Raw genomic sequence first — 7,402 nt, 5'->3', positions numbered from 1 at the left:
AGATTTTACTGAGTTACAGTTCATATAAAGAAATCAGTCAATTGAAATAAATGCAATAGGCCCTAATCTATGGATTTCACATGACTGGGAATACAGATATGCATCTGTTGGTTATAGATACTGTACCTTGATACAAACCGGTCAGTGTCTGGTGTGACCACCATTTGCCTCATGCAGCGTGACACATCTCCTTCGCATAGAGTTGGTCAGGCTGTTGGTTGTGGCCTGTGGAATGTTGTCCCACTTCTTTTCAAAGTCTGTATGAAGTTTCTGGATATTGGTGGGAACTGGAACACGCTGTCGTACTCGTCGATCCAGAGCATCCCAAACATGCTCAATGGGTGACATGTCTGAGTATGCAGGCCATGGAAGAACTGGGCTGTTTTCAGCTTCCAGGAATTGTGTACAGATCCTTGTGACATGGGGCCGTGCATTATCATGCTGTAACACGAGGTGATGCCGGTGGATGAATGGCACGACAATTGGCCTTAGGTTCTCGTCACGGTATTTCTGTGCATTCATATTTCCATCGATTAAAATGAAATTGTGTTGTCTGTAGCTTATTCCTACCTTTACCATAACCCCACCGCCACCATGGGGCACTCTGTTCACAATGTTGAGATCAGCAAACCGCTCGCCTACACAGCACCATTTCTTATTGGTCACATACACATGTTTAGCAGATGTTATTGCGGGTGTAGCGAAATGCTTGTGTTCCTAGCTCCAACAGTGCAGTAGAATCACAGCGTGCCAGTGTCCATCAAAGGTGAGCATTTGCCCACTAAAGTAGGTTACAATGCCGAACTGCAGTCAGGTCAAGACCCTGGTGAGGACGACAGGTGAAGAAGCCGGATGTGGAGGTTGTGAGGCCGGTGGGACGTACTGCCAAATTCTCTCAAATGACATTCTCTGGCAACAGCTCTGGTGGACATTCCTGCAGTCGGCATGCCAATTGCACGCTCCCTCAAAACTTGAGACATCTGTGGCATTGTGTTGTATGACAAAACTGCTAATTTTAAAGTGGTATTTTATTGTCCCCAGCACAAAGTGCACCTGTGTGATGATCATGCTGTTTAATCAGCTTCTTGATATGCCAGACCTGTCAGGTGGATGAATTATCTTGGCAAAGGAGAAATGCTCAACAACAGGGATGTAAATAAATTTGAGAGAAAGGTTTTTGTTTAAAAAAAAAAATCTGTGATCTTTCATTTCAGCTTATGAAACATGGGACCAACACTTTACATGTTGCGTTTAGTTTTTTGTTCAGTGTCGTTCCATCAGTATCAGTTTGACTGATACCTCGCTCAAATGTGTCTCAACACATCAGCTAAACTATTACCCCAAATAGGCCTATCCTTTATTCAAGTCAATAGGCCTTGTGCTGCTCCAAATGCATCAGAATAGAGCTATACCATACAAAATATTCAACAACTCACAAGTAGTTGTAAGGCGAATGAGGAGCTCAAAGTAGCTAGCAGGGAAGAAAGTGTTGTCTGTCTGAAAACCAGATTGTTCTCTGTATGTGGAGAGGCATTTGAAGGCAGGAAGGAGACCGTGGTTGTCTACTACAGTATTTAGTCGGCCACAGCAATATGAACGAAGAGAAAATGACTGCAATGCAGGAACTTTGAGAGTTGTTTGTAAAACTATACAACTGCAGTAAATGTACAACCTGTTTTTCCAAAAACATACAAGAAAGAACCTTAGATAGCTACATTTTTTATTTAACTAGGCAAGTCAGTTAACAACAAATTCTTATTTTCAATGACAGCCTAGGAACAGTGGGTTAACTGCCTTGTTCAGGGGCAGAACGACAGATTTGTACCTTGTCAGCTCGGGGATTCGAACTTGCAACATTTCACTTACTAGTCCAATGCTCTAACCAGCAGGCTACGCTGCCGCATGCATCATACTCTGAATGTTACCTATGCATAACATAGTAGCAGCTTGTCATATGGAATTGGTCTCTTTAATAATACCATCAGCGCAACAAGTTGATTTGAAAGAAGCATCTCCTCTTGACTCTGCTCATGTATGAAAGAACAATAATAATCATCAAAGATACTCCAAACTGTAAAATGCAAGGGATAACCAACTACCCCTGCTTTTAAATGGCATATATGAAGAATTATTTCCTCCAGGCTTTTATGTACTTGTCATCAGATGCGATTCAAACACTCTAATGTTGTAGTTATAGTGACATATCAAAAAGATGAAGTGAAAGAGAGCACGCACAATGAATGTCATATTTAGACTGTTAGATTCTACCCTTTGTTACTCGTCTCTCTATTTCAAGATCATACATAAGTTGAATGTGATTTTCTTGCATCTTTGACACTGTAAATTAGATAGAGGGGCAGCAAATAAACAAGTATTATTCACTGAGTAAATATATGCATGAACTCAAAATGGGTAAATGAATGGGAATGCATTATAGCAATCTTATTTCTTCAAAATCTAAATGAAACGGGTCTGTTGGAGAAGAACCAGTGGCATCGCAAAGGCTGAAACTGCAAACCAAGGAGTAAATAGACTTAATGCCATCAAATTTTCCCCTATTCATGATATAAGAATGGGGTTAGGGAAAGAGATTAGGTTATACATCTGCTGTCAGAGACTGGAGAGACCAAGCAGAGAACTTCACCTAAACAGAATGATCATCAAACAGGCATGTCTCCTATCTTCTCCTTTATTGTCCCTTCTTTCATTCGACTACAGGCACAAACCCAGACAGGTGCAGATTTAATACCTGATGAAATGAGCGAGAAATATGAGGGAGTAAGCAGCAATATCTGGATCCTACATTTTCTACCCACCACATAGGAAGAAAAAACACTGTCACCATTTAGTAACATATATTCACATAAATATGGATATTTTGTCATTCAACACTGCTATTTACTGTGTTGCTACTGCAAATGTACTTCTGATGGCATAGTTTTGTACGTAATTACTACCGTAGAGATAACTCACCATAGGAAAGCTGAGGTTTTGGGGCTCCTGCACTCACTAGGAAGAGACAGTGCGTAGGTTTATAGTTGAGTAGCTGTGCTGTGCCCTAAAGGCAAATATGAGGCAAAAGTTGGTAAGTAACATTCTAACGTGTGGTTAACAAGATTTCTTTCTTATCTTGAGTGCAACAGAAAGTATAAAAAAGTATACTATATGCATTTGACGTGCTCCTTAAGTAATTTTCACATTCAGTTCAGAATTGTATGTAATCCTCTCAAATATAGAGTGAACTATTCCAGTTGCAAATAAGAATAATTATTCAAATACCACACACAACACTAAATCCCATTGATTTCAGTGCATGACACCATTTTTCCATTTCCTCCTCCCCCGAAACAAAACAGCAAAGAAGCCAGTAAACATTAAATATCTGTTGTTTTATTGGGGTAATCTGGCTGCTTAGTAACTGACAAGTAAAAAATCTATACAAATAGTTTTGGAGTGTCTGAAAATAGATAGTCATTTAAACTGTAACTAACAGCCATGCGTTTTCCAGCTGCAGTGGCAGTGTTGAGGAAATGACACCAGCTTTGATGGGTTGTATAGCTTTTGAGATGAGCCTCTTTATGCCGCTTGCAGTTCCATTATGGCTTTGTTCGAAAGCTTGTTTACCTGCTGATAACATACACTGGTGGATTCAGGAGCACCGATCCAAAATCTGCTGCCAAAGTCACTCAAGTCTCATTGTACCGCAGGAGGAGAAGAATGAAATGTTTACGCGGAGGGGAATGCAAAATGCTAAATGTGAAATCAAACTATGGGACCAATAAGGGATCAGAATAACTTTGCCAAGGTTTTATTTTTAGGCCCAGTTGCAATGCTAGCTTTCTGGAAAACTGTATTTTTTTTTGTTGCCTGTGTGCTCTCTATGGCTAAGCTTGCACTCTATATTGGGGGGTTTCTATCATTTTTACAAAATGGACAAACAACAAGCGACATTTATGATAATTGTGGATTCAGTTTTCATGATGAAATTGAATTAAATCATGGATTCCACCAAACAATCTATTCTATACCATGCATCTCATTTGGTCTGCAGGTGTTTCATTTTAGAGAAGAAGCTATGTTTGCAGATCAAAGGCCTCCTTTTGCTTTGTATATATAATAACATGGGCATGCAGGACCAGGTCCTCTGTGAGTCGTGGCCCCAACATTGGGCCCCACACCCAACCACAGGCAGGTCTCCAGGGGGCCAGCAGGGCCCCCAGACGGCCATCCATGAGGGCCAGGTGACCCTGTCTCTGGGGTTAGCAGGAAACACTAAAGAGGGATGGGTAGAGAGGCTGAGGAGCTACTGAGTGTGAGTGTACGAGGCTGGTGACGGCAGCTGTCAATGGTTTGGAAGGAGAAGCCAGACAGATTGTGCGTTCTGCTGGTGCAGCCAGTTCGCCACCTGGCAGGCTTTTCCTTGTTAGAACTTCTTGCTGTTTCTGTTCTCGTCGTCAGAGAGATGTTTTTTCCCTCTCTCCTCGTTTGCGTTTTCATCCAGGAAGAAGATTTGAGATTTGCCAAATGGTTTAGAATGCTTTTGTATGAAATTATTGGAAATGTGCACTCTACGTTCTAGACAAAGTAGGCAGGTTAATCAGTGGCACTATGTCACATCACATCTAAAGCTATAGAAGTATCCCATTGATTCCCACAATAACATGAGTGATCAGCTTCTCCATGCCCATAAAGCACATTACCCATTATAGCTTATTATGACAGTAATTAAGCAGTTTGATCATTTTAATATTGTCCTTGTCATGATATCTTAAGAGGCATTAATTACCATTAATTAATGAGCATGTACAATATTGATTAATGATTATTTCAAGTAATCGGTCACCTCTCCCTCTCCAGGCATCTGATTGACAAGATAAAGTATAGCACGTAGATGTTTATTTTTTATTTTTTTCAAAAGCTAACAGCCTGATGCAATTAGTTAGTCATTCCCACATGTACTGTATCACACCCGGAATCTAGATGTGGCTTCACAATTTCCTCCTATAATGCGTATGTGGCTCTCACCACCACTCACTTCACAACAGCCACTGCCATCTCACAAGTGAATACAGAGGGACGCGATTCAGTTCCAGGTTTTAGCTATTAACAGCAAGAGTCTGAAGCTGGAGGTTCTCAATCCATTCTAGGATTTAGAATCACGGTGTAGCCCGCCAGTCGTCTATGGTAAGATGTCTACAGAAGATTTATTGTAGACTATAAATCTGATGTCAGTATAAGTACTAGACCTTTTCCTCAAACACTGCCTAACAAGTAACAAACGTGTCTTTCCAATGGCTGAAACCTCTTCACGTGCACTTATAATAACCTCTTAATTCCTTAAAGAGATTCAGATATGAAAATGCTATACTGTGTATGGCTCTCTCTCGCTCTTTTGTGTGTGTGCATCTTGCTAGCTGTCACTCAAATGGCGAGGGACTGAAGCTCATTGATTAGAATTCGAATTGCTAAGAGGCTGCCCCACGTGGGATAAACATAGGGAAAATGCTGCAGGACAGCTTCCAGAGAAACTGTGGCTTTCAAACTACTGATTTTGTGTCTAATTGAGGCAAAACAGTAATTCTGCTCATAGATTAGGCATTTATGAACGACACGTTGACACATCCAGCCCAAAGTGGCAGGTTTAAAAAATACTAATTAGCCGCCAAAGTTCCAGAGCATGTCTTGAACAGGTATAACTATAAACTATAAGGATTGCAGAGTGTTCTATGATGGAGGTATCAAAGGTCAGAGGAAGTTCCCTCCAACCAGTCACAGTAGTAGGCGGAGACTATTATGGCGAATTTCCACCAGAGATTTACCAAAAAGGCTTATGAGGTTGAAACACACTGTGGCTTGTGTTTCCCAGCTCCACGGCATGGCTTCAGTGTCCCAGTGGGCAATGGCCTCAGTGGATCTGTTCTGACTTAGGGCCAAGGCCAGGCCACTGGTACCTTTCAGCTGGCATTTACATAACAATGGCTAACTGTGGACTAACTGTGGGTTAAAGGTAGACTCAGCTAAATGGAGTTGACACGAGCAGCACCGCAGATACAGTATTGAGATGAGCGAGATGTTAGACTTCGCTCTCACAGACACACAGTATTTGTGCATGTGCATGGGTTCGCTTCACACTGTTCACAGTATGGTAGCCAGGGCACCAAAACGGGGGAGAAGTTGAGGCTAGCGCTTCATCGCTCTAAGTTGTTTGCGGAATTTGACCCAATATTCCGTTTACTTTCAGCATCTACATCCTATCTCTGAGTCTACCTTTAGCACCTTCCACGGTTAATACATTACAAAGCACCTTCTCATAAAGCAACTGTCTTGACGACGCAGAGGTTGTTGATTCTGTATGTCTCAAGTCTTGATTCTAGTGTCACACTCCTGATGGAAACAGTTCCGGGAAAAGAATTACACTAGAGCTTACTTAGGCAATAAGGCCCAAGGGGGTGTGGTATATGGCCAATAGACCACAGCTAAGGGCTGTTCTTACAACGCATCAAAGAGTGTCTGGATACAGACCTTAGCCACGGTATATTGGCCATATACCACCGACCCCTGAGGTGCCTTATTGCTATTATAAACTGGTCACCAATGTAATTAGAGCAGTACAAATAAATGTTTTGTCATATCTGCGGTATACGGTCTGATATACCACGGCTGTCAGCCTATCAGCATTCTGGGCTGGAGCCACCCAGTTTATAAATTCATATAAACGCTGGCAACACTGTAGGTTAAGTTTCAGTTGGAATTGCACTCCATTAGAAATCCAGTAGAGATCCACCATCTTTGATACAGCATGCCTTTGTAAGACGTAGGGGAGTGACATCAGAAGCAATGTATGAATTGTATAAAGTCAAAAACTTAAGCAAACTTACAATAAACATGTTGGTTGTTGTGCTGACATGCTAGCTAGCTTATAAGATCAAAATTACAAATGTGTGTGGTCCATCTGTCCACGATTTGTGAAGCTAAACTATAAGAAGTGAAAATATATCAATTATGAATTTAGAGCCTTAAAACGTTTTTTGTGACATTACAAACTAACTACTTGCAACTTCAGAATGGGAACGCTTCTGAACACAACTAGAAAGAGCTACGGAAATCAACGTGCCGATATAATTCATCCATCTTATTGTTGTTTGTTATTTCCCAACTGCCACAACTCATAGAGAGACTACAGTACAAACATGGCTGTGTCCCCCAAAAGAAGAACAAGGAGTGGTAGAGGTGAAGCGTCAAAGCCAGCTGCTAAACAGAAAAGCTCACTGTCTGTTCAAGTTGGGAGGGAAGATAGTTTGCAACAAAAGTTGCACTGTTGGCCTGTTGAGTGTGGTGGTGTGGTGTCAGCTGGTCCCAGGCCCAGTGGCCCTCACCGGGCTCTGCTCTGCTGACGGGAGGG

This window comes from Salmo salar, chromosome 03 (genome assembly GCF_965601325.2).
Source record: "Salmo salar chromosome 03, fSalSal1, whole genome shotgun sequence".
In the NCBI taxonomy this organism is placed as follows: Eukaryota; Metazoa; Chordata; class Actinopteri; order Salmoniformes; family Salmonidae; genus Salmo; species Salmo salar.
This window is presented reverse-complemented; position numbering follows the sequence as displayed.